A 13,708-nucleotide genomic window follows, 5' to 3' on the forward strand; every position below is an offset into this window, starting at 1 on the left:
TGTGCAACTCGTTGTCCAGAAAGGCTCTCAAGGCAGAGAGACAATTTTAATGAAACACAAGAGTAGATGAGGTCATAGAGAAAAATTAGTGTGGAGCTGAGGTGCTTTAATAAGGCGTAGGGAGGAGTGCTACTTATTTCCCAAGTGGACAGTTACCTGTATCCACCGTCTCTAACATAACATTTGTTAGCGAGCATTCTGGATGACATCCTGCCTTCCCTTTTGCTTCCTTTTTTAAAAAACAACAGTATGTTCTGCTATTAAGGTATAGCTAATATTGGAATTCTTCACCTCCATATATTTTGGGTGGGATCTATGGAATCTTGATGTCAGCCTTATCTTTGACACTCACACTAGACATCAGATGATAAGGCCTCTAGTGTCAAAGGGAAATAAAAACATAACTAAATTTATTAGCTGTCTCTGAAAAATAAAACCAGATCAAACACACACAAACACACACAAACCGCCAGTTAATCTATTGAGTTAAAAAACAACTAAAGAACAGGAAGGTAGAGCTAGAGATTTGTAAGCTGTTTTTAAAGACCACACATAAACCTGCTTGGTCCTGAAAATAACGGTAAGACTGACAATTTTATCAATATTTTTAGGCCAAAAAACAGAAGTCTATCCAGCCCTTTCTGCCACCAAACTTATTAAAAGCAGACCTACCTCATCAACGGTTGATGTATAACTTTTATTAACATCCTCGAATAGTATCAAGTGGTACGTATTATTAAAAACCAGTACAACCAAGTTGCATTTCTCCTAGAAACGTTAAGGTTTTTAGTATTAAGAAATTTCTTAGACTCACAAAAAAGAACATGATTTCTCAGCAGACGCTAGAAAGGCCGGATGCGACCTTTTAAGCCCCTCGTCCCAGTTGGAGGGAAAAAGGAAGCAGGAACAGCAGCCCCTTATTTCGCATCACCGAGAACGTGCTTCACACGCACCACCAGCGCCACGCAGCACGTTCAAACGCCAGGGTCCTGCCGTTATCCTCGGAAAACCAGGAACGTCTGCTACAAACGCCACGACGGGAATCCAGGAAGCGTGACCACGCAGGGGAAAGGCATTCGTGCAGGGGTAGAAATCAACGTTAGGAAGAAAAACGACGTAACGATGAAGTTACCGCCCGCCTGGAACGACGAGGCCAACCAGCCGCAATACTGCGGAAGGGTCGGTGCGTCCCACTGCGAAGCAAACACGCAAACGCGGCGCGTCGCTCCCTACCTGCGATGAGCCCTGGAAGGTTCGATGGGGAGCAGCCCCGTCACAATGGCAGCAGCGACGGCTACTCAGACAGAAGACAGGGCCGCGCGGGCGGCGGCGCGGCTCTCCCGGATGCCCCCGTGCCGCCCGCCCTCCCCGCGCCCACGCCCCCCGAGTTCGCCACGCCACGCGCCCGTCCCCTCACGCACGCGCCCCGGGGCTGACACGCGCACGAGTACTCACGCGCCCGGATCTCTCGCGCACACGCCGCGCCCGGACCGTCCCCTCGCGCACACTCCGCGCCCTCGCGCACACTCCGCGCCCTCGCGCACACTCCGCGCCCTCGCGCACACTCCGCGCCCTCGCGCACACTCCGCGCCCTCGCGCACACTCCGCGCCCTCGCGCCGCGGCCCCTCCGCTGAGATCGGTCGCCGTGATGCGAAGCCCAGAATCCCTCCGCGAAGCGGCGCGAGGGCTCCTGGGAAATGTAGTTCCGGCGCTGCGCTCCGAGGGGCGGCCGAGCGTGGGGGCTCCGAGCCCCGCCTTCCTCCTGGCGGCTTCGGGGCCCCTGGGCGCCGCCGTCCGCCCAGTGCCGCTCCCGCCCCGCTTTCGCGGAGGCCCGGGTGTTCCGACGCTGAGATGTAGGTGCCCCGAGGACGGGTGAGCGCGATGGAGCCCGTAGAGACTGAGGAGACGCGGCGAGGGGAGCAGTCACTTAAGTTCTGCTGTGTGCGGGGAGGGCCCTGCTGGGAGAGCAGCCCGGGAGCTGGGGCTGCGGAGCCGGGGCGCCGGGCGCGTGGGGGCGGGATGTGGCGGTCCCGGAGGGCCCTACCCGAGGCTGCGTCCACGGAACCCCGATCGCGGGAACCAGGCGGCGAGAAGGTGAACTGGGCGCGTCCCCGACGCTGACAGTTGCCCGCTGTCCGGAGGCGGCGGCTCTAAGTGGGAGGAGCGGGGGCGTCCTTTGTGCGCTTCGTGCTTTGCCCAGGAGCTTTTCCTGACGATCTTAATGTCTTAATCAATTCATGGTTGGATCACAGCAATACAGCTTCTCTATGCAAACCTTAAATTAAGAGACTTAAAATTGTATGAACGTTATTTGGACCATAAGTCGAAGAAAAAAAATTTTTTAAAAAGGACTTATGAGACAAAAATTTAAACACTGCCTATACGTTTAGTATTAAGGAATTAGTACTAATTTAGTAGGTGTGATAATATCCTGGTGATGATTTTCGAAGGGTTCTTATCATTCAGAAATAAATTCTGAAATACTTACAAATAATATGTCATTTCCAGATATGTTTCAAAATAGAGTGATAGGTACAAGAGTGTTCATTATACTATTACATTATAGTAACAATAGTGGTTTTTCTGCTTTTTAGCCATTCTTGAATTCCTGGTTAAACTCTGCTTGAGTGTGATATGACAGTATTACTTTAATAGAAGGTCGTATTCAATTTATTAATATTTTACTTAGGATTTTTTCAGTGCTCAGAATTATGATTGCACTTTAATCTTCATTCTTTGTACTATACTGAACAGATTTCACAAGTCTCATTAATAACTTGGGAAGCACAGCTTTCTTCTTCTATTCTGTAAAATAGTTTTCCCTTGAAAGTTTTGGGCTCAAACTCTAGGTGTAGATATTTTACTTCTTGGACATCTCTCTTTTTAAAAAAAACTTATTTATTTTAAGTGTGTTTTTCCAGGACCCATCAGCTCCAAGTCATATACTTGTTTCAATCTAGTTATGGAGGGCGCAGCTCACAGTGGTCCATGTGGGAATCCAGCCCGGAAACCTGTTAAGAGCACCGAGCTCTAACCAACTGAGCTAACCGGCTGCTGCGATATTTTACTTATGATCTAATTTTTTTTTTTTTTTTAAGTTCAGGTCATCTTAACTTTTTTCTTTTTAATTGGGGAAGAGGAAGAGGATTTTTTTGGGGGGAACAGTGTGTTCTTCCAGGCCTTTTTTTCCAAGTCAAGTTGTTGTCCTTTCAATCTTAGTTGTGGAGGGTGCCGTTTACCTTCAAGTTCTTGTCCTTTCTGTCTTAGTTCTGGAGGGCACAGCTCAGCTCCAGGTCCAGTTGCCATTGCTAGTTGCAGGGGGCGCAGCCCACCATCCCTTGCTGGACTCGAGGAATTGCACTGGCAACCTTGTGGTTGAGAGCCCACTGGCCCACGTGGGAATCGAACCGGCAGCCTTCGGAGTTAGGAGCATGGAGCTCTAACTGCCTGAGCCACAGGGCTGGCCCTGATCTAATTTTTTAATGGTAGTTGATTAATTTAGGTTTTGTAGTTCTTACTGAGTCAATTTTGAACCCTTAAATTTGTCTAGAAAATTATTCATCTCGTCTGAATTTTTAAATTTGCTTGCATAAAGTTGTGCTTTTATAGTGATTTTTAAAATCACCGCTGTAATTGTATTTTTTTAGCCAACTAATTATCTGGGCCATCTTTTTTTTTTTCTTGATTAACTCTGCAAGATATATACATTAATCTTTTCAAAGAAGCAGATTTTGGTTGTTTTTGTGATCTTTTATTTTTGTCTTATGTCTTTGTATTTTGGTTTTCAGTTAATTTTGTCAATGTTTAAATTTACTTTGTTGCTATTTTTCTGCTGCTTGATTTGATTGCTAGTTTCTCTGTAATTTTTTTACTGTCCAAGAAATGTATATATACAGTTTTTAAAGTCTAATATGTTGAAAGGCTTGTAATAAAAACAGGAGGCTCCTGTTTCTTCTTGGTGGTAAGGACTTTGAAATTTTTAAGCAGTTCTGGCTTTGAACTGGCTTCAGTATTTTTTTTAATTCATCAGTTTGTGATATTTTTAAAGTTTCTTACTGTGTTTAATGAGAGTTTTTACTGTTAACACCCTTCTTTCCTGTATCACAATGTAATTATATTGCAAGTATTGTAGTGTAGTTGTCTTACAGATTGTGGTTAAATTCATGATCAGTGTTTTATCATGATAACTATGTAAATAGTCTTTATTGCTGAACGATAAGTTCTTTTTCTACAAATTTTACTTTTTCTGTCTCTAATCATTGCCTTTTCTTCCTCATTTGCTTGTTTTCCTTAAACCTATGTAAAATGCCTCTCAATTCCTTTTTCCTCAAGGTAAAAACCCGTCATATAATCTTTTTTTTTTTTCCGTCATATAATCTTAAACCATTTTCTCTTCTCCTGAATACGTACCCCAGGAACTTCCCAAACTCCTGCAGTCTACAGTGATCAGATTCCTTAGGCATCAGCCCACTGGCACACTGGGACTTCCCTTTACCCTCATCCATTTCCTCCCTCATCTCTGTGTTGGATGTCATATTTCCTGAAACTCCTTTATTCCCTTTTTAGTGGATTATAATGTTATTACCTTCAGACAAATCTATTTCTATGTTACTTACACTAAAGGAACAGAGTTATATACATTTCTGGCATAGAGACATAAAACATACCTGTCTCAATTAAAATGCCAATTCTGTAATTTTTTTTCTTAAACAGGACTTTATTGGGGAACAGTGTGTACTTCCAGGACTTTTTTCCAAGTCAAGTTGTTGTCCTTTCAATCTTAGTTGTGGAGGGTGCCATTCAGCTTCAAGTTGTTGTCCTTTCAGTCTTAGTTGTGGAGGGTGCAGCTCAGCTCCAGGTCCAGTTGCCGTTGCTAGTTGCAGAAGGTGCAGCCCACCATCCCTTGTGGGAGTCGAACCGGCAACTGAGCCATCCAGGAGCTCAGTTGCAGCTCAGCTCAAGGTGCCGTGTTCAATCTTAGTTGCAGGGGGCGCTGCCCACCATCCCTTGCGGGACTTGAGGAATTGAACTGGCAACCTTGTGGTTGAGAGCCCGGGCTCCAACCAACAACTGAGCCATCGGGAGGCAGCTCAGCTCAAGGTGCTATGTTCAATCTTAGTTGCAGGGGGCACTGCCCACCATCCCTTGCTGGACTCGAGGAATTGAACTGGCAACCTTGTGGTTGAGAGCTTACTGGCCCACGTGGGAATCGAACCGGCAGCCTTCAGAGTTAGGAGCATGGAGCTCTAACCGCCTGAGCCACCAGGCCGGCCCCCAATTCTGTAATTTTGTCCATTAGAACAACGCCTTTGAAGTATGATACCGAGGGAGAAGGCTTGCATTTAAAGGTAAACATCTAATCTTCAAAAAGTGAGACCAGTAAAAGTATCAGCGTAATAAATTATTACATGATTTGCTGGGATCCTGAAAGTCTAAGCATTTCCTTTTTGAAGTCACACTATGTGCTCACTGTGCTGTGTTTTTTTCCGATTAAAGCCATTATAAGAATGATTCAGGAAAGTACTCTGCCATCTAATACTGTTAGGCCTCACTCCTGAGGCTTGGAGCATAGTTCATGCTTCTATGTTAATCCCGCTCAAGTGTTACCTGGACCGACTTATCCTAAGGAAATATGGACTTAGCAGGGAGAGAGTAAATTGGAGGTAATCAAATTAACGTTTGTTTCAAAGTCACATGTCTACCTCTGACAACTCCAGTAAAGTTCCTATGTGAGGTAGCAGCCAAATCATCATGTGTGAGGTTATTCAGGTAAACACCAAGGTATATGCAGAACAGAGAAATTTACCTAAAACAGCTGTGTTTAACAGCTGTATTTTTTCATTTCAAAAAGTTAACTAAAAAAGTAGCAAAGTATGCATGAAATTTAATTAAACAACCATGTCTTTTTTGACTGGTTGTCTTTAGCTTTAATTTCTTTTTAATAATGCATGCTCTCTCCACCCAGGGCTGAGAAGTCATCTGCAGGTGAAGCCAGTACAAATAACCAAGGTAACAATTCTAGAAGGTGGCCAAGGATGACTATACTGCACGTCATTACAAATCCCAGTAAAGATTTAGCTGATCAGCCCTTGATGGGAGGTAGGGGGAGGGCATACAGTTTTTACGTTGCCTCCAGCGGGCCTCGTTTCCACCTTTCTTCTTTTATCTGAATCTTCCTCTGCCTACAGGGATGACGCCCAGTGAAATGTCCCCTTGCTCTGATTGGATGAAAGAAACAAGAAAAGAAATATCCTGATCTATCTTCCCATTGTGCAGGCAGATGTCACTCACACTCTCAAGATGGCAGACACTGACCTGTCCCCACTACGGGCTCTGACTGCACAGGACTCTGCCTGCTTCTGTGTGAGAAATAACTGAAGAGGAAAGGATGGAAATCCAGCCACCTGCCTCCAGGGATCAGTGACCTTTAAAGATGTGGCTGTGGAGTTCACACAGGAAAAGTGGGTGAGGTTGGACGCTGCTCAGAGAAGTGCGTACAGAGATGTGATGCTGGAGAACTATATGAATCTCACCACAGTGGAACTTCAGTTATGCAAGCCTCCTGTGCTCTCCCTGCTGGGTGAAGAAGAGATGATACCAAGGCAAAGAATTCCTCAAGGCAACTGTCCAGACTGGGAGACTAAAAACCAAAGAACGCCTATGTGGAATATTTTTTGGGAAAAAGCATCCAATGGAATTAAAGTGGTAAGATTCATGATGGGTGAGTGGTCTCCCACATTAAGAGAAGAGTGGGCAGGCCATAAGATCAGAAAACATCACAAGATCTCAGAGGGTAATTTGAGGCAAATCACATTTACCCAGAAGAAAACAGCGTATCAGGAGAGATTCTGTGACTGATGTGAATTCGAGGAAAACTCTAAAATTAGATCAAAACTTGGTTTTTCAAAGAGAGTTTCTACCAGGAAACACTGCCATAAATGTTCCTTAGGTGGTGGGTGTTTGAAGTGTAATTCAATCCTAAGCAATCACGAGGAAAACTAAGTGAGAAACTCTGTGGAAGTTGTGAATACAATAGAGCTCTGTGGCATCTTGAAAGAACTCAAACAGCACAGAAAGAGCACACCTGGTGTAAAACATAGCATGCTCCCTCTGCAGAACCACCTTCACACGGTGGGAAATTCCTATGAATGTAACAAAAACAAAACTCTTTGTCATCGATCATCCCTTAAGCGACAGAAGCAACCTCCTACTGCAGAGAGACATGGGTGGAAACAGTGTGGGAAAACGTTTGGGATTTCTGATCTCACTTTGCACCAGAGAAATCACCTGGGTGAGAAACAGTATGCATGTCAGGAATGTGGGAAAGTCTTCAGTGATTCCTCAACTCTAAGGAGACATGTGCAAACTCACACTGGTGAGAAAGCCCTATGAGTGTCCTCAGTGTGGAAGAGCATTCAGTCAGAAAACATCTCTTAGGGCTCACGTGAGAACTCACACTGGAGAGAAACCATATGAGTGTCCTCACTGTGGAAAGTCTTTTGGCACCAGTTCCTACCTTATTGTGCACAAGAGAACATACACTGGGGAGAAACTCTGAGTGCAGTGACTGTGGGAAAGCCTTCAACACAAGCTCTCACCTTAAAGTTCACAAGAAAATACACACTGGAGATAATCTTTATGAATGCAGTGACTGTGGGAAAGTTTTCAGTGGCCTCTCATCCCTTAGAATGCATGTGCGAACTCACACTGGAGAGAAACCTTACGAGTGCAACGAATGTAGGAAAACCTTCAGTGTTTCCTCTTCCCTTAGGAGACGTGCGAACTCACACTGGAGAAAAGCCCTGCGAGTGCCCACAGTGTGGAAGAGCCTTCAGTCAGAGCGCTTCACTTATTATACACAAGAGAACTCATACTGCACGAGAATCCCTGTAAGTATTTGGAGTGTGGAATCACCTTCTCCATAGTTTTCAGGTGGAACCCCAAGCTCCCTTTTTCAGTCTTCTCTAAAATAAGCGTTGAAAGCTAAAAATAGTTGTCTAAACACTCCTTTAGCTATGTAGCATATTGGTCTATGTTACTTTAATTCTAAATGCCTAATATTAAGATTTTTTTGATCCACAGCTGTTTAGAATTAAGTATCTGTAACACGTGAGGTTCCGTTTTCAGATGATTGATTTCTAAGTTAACGGCAGTACGTTCCGAGTGTCATGGGGGTTTTCTGGCCAGGTATGGCAGATGCCAGTGGCCAAGTAAACAAGCTCCTCCTTCCCTGCTGATGACGCTGTTTGAGCTCACAATACAGAGTCTACTTACAGAGCTCGGCCAAGTGTCGCCATCTCCCTCATTCCTGAGCAATCGGAACTAGTGTCACTGGGGACTTTTCTCTTTACCTTTCTGCCTTCCCCATTCTCCCTGTGGCTTTTCTATTCCTGGAGCTGAAGGAGTCATCTTGTGATGGTGAGAATGACAACCGTGCCTAAGGATGAGGTAGTAGGAAGAGTCTTCAGAGCCATCTTTAAATGGCTGGGCCAGCTCTGCACTGCTTATACCTGGACATCTTTTTATGAGAAAAGTAAGCTTACTGGTTTTCTTAAAGATAGTATGTGAATACAATCAATATAGTAACCTTGTTTAAGAGAAAAGAATCACGAAGCCCTGGAGAGTTAAACATTTTATGTTGGATGTACACATTTGGTCTTTGCGTGAGACCATCGTCAGTGGCGCTCAGAAGGGTGGTTCCGCTGGGTTGCGGTTGGGATTTAGGTACCATTTTTTAATGAATTACCCTGTAATTGCTTTAACAACATTTTTCACACCTTCACAGTATTGCCTGTTTTAATTATGTATCTCCCACTCAAAACCATGAGCTTTAGTAAGGTGGAAACTTTGTCTAAATTGTTCACTGTTTTATTCCAAGTACTTGGCCCATAGTTAAGTATTCACATAAACATTTAAGGTTTTCAGTAAACTTTTTTACTTAGTATTTCAGTGGAGGCTTAACTTAGAAGAAGGGTTGGGTTGTAAGTGACTATGTAGGCAAAATTTCATGGAACCAAAATTTCTTTACTCTGAGCACTAGAGCCACTCTCAGCATGAGGAGCTCTTCCACCATGACAGACACGCGGAAACTAGGACAGTTACGAGAACCGCCGTCTGTTTAATCATGTGCCCTCCCTCTCCCATCCCCTCTTCTCCTCTGTCACAAGCTCATTGCTCCTTCTATGTGGGCAGTGCCCAGGGGCTGCCTCATTGTGTGTCACGTTAGAGGCACACGATGACCCAGTTTGGGGGAGGGTGCAGTGTCCTCCTCTTGGCTCCCAATGGAAGCATTGATCAGAACAGCCTTTCCTGGCAACAGGGAAGCAATGTGGCTCCAAAGGGAGAGGATTCCTAACCTTTAACCTCACAGGCTTTTCTGAGCTTTAAAAAAAAGCTCTTCATTCAATCATGAATAAGGAAAAGTACTCATCTCAGTGTCATGCTCTAGTGAAAAACTGGAAAATTCCCAATAACAGCTAATTGTTATTTTTAAATTATGTCTGTAAAATGGAATTTAATGAGTCATTAAAATGTAGTTATATATTTATTGATATGTGGGGATATATTCACATCATGATTTTTAAATACAATTACAAAATATCAAAGTATGACCATGTTTTTATTACAATATATATTGTAAATATGGATGTGTATGCCTTGAAAATACGCTGGAAGTATATGAAAATGACATCGGTAGTTATTTCTGAGTATACTTTTTTCTTTCACCTGTGTTAGTTTTTCTAATTTACATAGTAAACAGAGCTAAATTGTGTATTTTTTAAATTAAACAATTCAATCATGAACTTAATATCAAAAGTATGCTTTTTAATATTTCCAGAGTTATAAAGTAAATAAATTTGCTTATGCTGTTGTTGGATGTATAGATCCCATCCCATTTATAAAGACATATATATACATATACACACACACACACATATATACACACACACATATATACATGTATATTGTTTGGGTTTTTTTGTTTGTTTTTTACATTTTTAACCCCCCTTTTCTATCTCCAACTTTTTAAAGGTGAACGACTTGGAAGTATTGCCAAGGGGCCTGGGCTCCTTTTAGGCTCCACGGGGGAAGGGGCGGAGGGACAGAAAAGAGCTGAGGAGACAGCAGGAGCAAAGTCCTCATTCAGACCTCAGCATATTTGTTTGGGAAAAAATAGCCCAGTAACTGGAAAACCTTAGGCAAGAGGTGAGGAGAGGCGTATATGGAACCAGGTTGGGAGGTCAGTAGATCAGAAGGGACCTTACCAGCTGTGACACGAGTTTACTTTTTATTGCAAGACCTACGAGATACTCAGTCTTCAGGAATCTTTCATGAGAGAGTGAAATTATTTTAAAAAGGTCTCACTGGCTGTTGTAAAACAAAATCCTGGGGAAACAGTTTAGGAGGCTATTGTGGTTCGTGTGGAGTGACAGAAAACAATCTCTTTTCCTTCCCACAGATTTCTTTGAACACAAGAGAGACCATTTTTAACACAGAAAGGAAATTCACAGATTGATAGATGTCATGAAACTCACCTGCAATTTGAGAAATGCATGTTGTGCAGATGTCGTGTTCACAAGAAGCACAGAGTCTCCTACCTGTGAGTCTCCTTTCCTCTGGAGATAGTTTGAGGGGCTGATCGCCTCAGTCCGATCACGGATGGAGCTGTGTTGAATTTGTAGCATGACTTAGTTTACCTCTATTTAGTACTCATCTCAGTGTCATGCTCTAGTGAAAAACTGGAAAATTCCCAGTAACAGCTAATTGTTTTTTTAAAATTGTTTGTCTGTAAAATGGAATTTAATGAGTCATTAAAATGTAGTTAGATATTTATTGATATGTGGGGATATATTCACATCATGATTTTTAAATACAATTACAAAATATCAAAGTATAACCATGTTTTTATTACAATATATATTGTAAATATATATTTCTATTTTGGACACGATGCCCCCACGGTGTTAATTCTGAGCCTTGTTGGGGCAAGTCTCCTTAACATCCTGCCCCATATAGCTTCAGATTTTGCAAAATGGCTTGAGGAGGGCTGGCCATTAGTTCAGGCAGTTACCCTTCCCTGGTGGGTTTTCAGTCCTCAGTACCACACACTGCAGCTAGTTCACTCTACCTTTTGAAACGTAGTCTAGCCCCCAGCCTTCTACCCAGCTCGAAAACTCAGCACATGTCCCATGGGCGAGAACCACCTGTGCATTTGAAGCTTCTCACGTTTTCTTTTTTCCCCCCTTCTTCCACTCCCCTCCCCCACTCCAGTTCAAGCCATTGTTTCTCAGTCTAGTTGTGTAGGACACAGCTCCCTGGCCCATGCTGGTATTATGAGCCTTGCACTCCCCCCAGCTGAAGAAGTCAGTCGCTGGTCGTTGATCGGCCACTCAGAGCAGCTCATGTCAGCTATCTACAGCTCACGCCGACCTCCAGCTGCTCAAGGCAGCCCAGCTCCAGGGAGAGCTATTGTTCACAATCTTAGCTGTAGAGGGTGCAGCTCACTGGCCCATGTGGGAATTGAACCGGAGACTTCAGCATTAGGAGCACAGCACTCCAAATGCCTGAGCCACTGGGCTGGCCCCTCTCTCACATTTATAATCTGCCACCTCAACCTCAGGTGACCCTTAAAACTCTTTCCCCCAGAAAAGACCCTTTTCTGGGCCCAGCCCAAGCTTCAGCCCACAGCCAAAATCAGGAAATGCTTACAGGGGGGAAAAGAACAGCTTGTGTGAACAGGTCACCTGAGGATTGTCCCCTTTGGAAGTTTACATCATCTAGTCCTCATTGCTTCCACAGCTCTATGATGCCTATAAAACTATTTTTGAAATTTATCTGCTTGCTACCACCATACTGCATCCTATCTAGAAATGGACTTTTTGAAGATACTATAAACAGTTAAACTCAACCTCATAGTAACAACACTGCATACAGTTGAAGAAATAACCATAAAGAGCTGTAACCGCAGACACACACGACATGACAGCTGCATCAAGGAGTGTGCCAGTGTTTACTGTTCAATGGTCACTCAGCAGTACACTTTGTTACAAGAGACTTACTCAAGATAAATTCAGTTCAACTCAGAAAAGGTTACATATGGAGTCACATTACAGGCAAGGCACCATGTTGTGTGAAAGATTCCCTACTGTGCGCTCCTGTAAAGGGCAAGAGTATGGTGCCTTTACAGTGCATGCATGAGAGTAACCATAACAGAGTAATAGATACTGTTACTGTTAGAGGTGCAACAGTTACATCCCTGTATGTTTCCCATACACATACACACACCGAATGAGCAAACCTCGGAGTCACACTGCACAGATCTGGCATCTCCAGTGGGCGTTTACCCGTTGAGATGGTCACACTGTATCTCACAAATTGTACCCGAAGTATTACACAAGTCATTCAAAGTGCAACATCGTATGCTCGTCCATCTCAGCATGTCTGGCTGTTGTTACTGATTTTCACCGTGAAAAGACGGGCAACAGTTTGTTGTCTCCTGCCTCAGCACGCCAGCTCATAACAAAAGGTGTATTAAGTGTAGAAAGATGAAACATATTATGTGCTAAAAGTGAAGGAAAGCAACCTTCACCTGGCACTGACAAAACACACTGTATGAATGAAAACATCCAAAAGATGCTTACTTCTTTCCACTGCCAAGTGTCCTGACATCTTTTATTGTATAACCTAGGAATTGCCTATATTTTAGTTTAATTAAAAATAATACACTTGTTATTTTCTGAAATATCTTACCACAGATCAATGCAAGGTCTTTTTGGATGAGTTACATACTTCAGAGTGACGTTACATGAAGGGAGTTTTAGAGGTAAGTTGTAACTTTTGATAAAATGATTCAGGTACTATATTCGTGAGCTGGACTACCTATAAAGGCACTTCTGGCCTGACTGCCCCTCATTTACCTGGTCACAGGCCTCTTGTCACTTTTTTCTCCATGTCTCTTTCCCTTGCTCCAGCAAGGCGGTCAGGTTTGGTTTAGAAATAGAAAGTTCTGCTTACAAGAGGGAGAAAATAGATACTTCAAAATACTAGTTTTCTGAGATCCAGACCCGATCTCTTAGGGAAGCTGTTACAAGAACAGGAGCAGGAGGAAACTGCTGACCACTTTCCACTACTAACGAATTTTCCACCATTTCCTCAGGAACATGGAACAGGTCGTCAGGCCATTGAGCGCCCACCCCGGTATCTCCTTTGGAGACAGCAGAGATAACCACATTCAGATTCTGAATTTGGAGGAACGGCAACCTCCTCAGACCGTGTTCCCATAGCTGTCCATCATTACATCCCATGTCAAGTCTTGGGAAGGGTCCAGTCAGCCCCATTCCTCCTGAGGGCAGTCTGTAGCCACATCCCTGAATGGGACAAACCTCTGAAGTGACAGATACATTCTTGTTCACCACAGACCTGCCCACATGATGCGAGGGGAAGTAACGCTGCTGAGAGTACTGGGGAAGGGAAGAGCTGGACAGCAGTGCTGGCAGTTTGAGGCTTCAGACAGTCCTACAAGAGTAATTATTAGGCAGCAGCTATGTGTTCTCTCACACCACATCGAGTGGGAAAGAAAAATGCTGCCTCTCATTGTGTGAAAGACTTACATGTACATGAAGAAAATAAACGAGGCTCTTACTCAAGTACTAAATCGCACGTTACATATACTAGATACAAAGAAGTTCTCAAGAGAGGTAGTCACAT

The 13,708-nt window shown here is 43.8% G+C and overlaps 1 long non-coding RNA gene across 6 annotated transcripts; it reads left to right on the top strand.

Moving 5' to 3' along the window:
* The first annotated feature begins 1,539 nt into the window (after nucleotides 1-1,539).
* On the top strand, nucleotides 1,540-13,562 carry LOC117017619 (uncharacterized). 6 transcript variants are annotated; one of them, XR_004422103.1, is made up of 8 exons: nucleotides 5,158-5,349; nucleotides 5,967-6,010; nucleotides 6,190-7,376; nucleotides 7,773-7,890; nucleotides 8,398-8,534; nucleotides 10,461-10,601; nucleotides 12,757-12,824; nucleotides 13,158-13,562. It is a non-coding gene; the product is annotated as an uncharacterized LOC117017619 (long non-coding RNA). The 6 variants fall into 6 exon arrangements; XR_004422105.1 differs by lacking the exon at nucleotides 5,158-5,349 and adding an exon at nucleotides 1,540-1,873 and having other exon boundaries at nucleotides 10,461-13,562; XR_004422102.1 differs by having other exon boundaries at nucleotides 10,461-13,562.
* Nucleotides 13,563-13,708: the final 146 nt, after the last annotated feature.

Source organism: Rhinolophus ferrumequinum, chromosome 25 (genome assembly GCF_004115265.2).
Source record: "Rhinolophus ferrumequinum isolate MPI-CBG mRhiFer1 chromosome 25, mRhiFer1_v1.p, whole genome shotgun sequence".
Classification (NCBI taxonomy): domain Eukaryota; kingdom Metazoa; phylum Chordata; class Mammalia; order Chiroptera; family Rhinolophidae; genus Rhinolophus; species Rhinolophus ferrumequinum.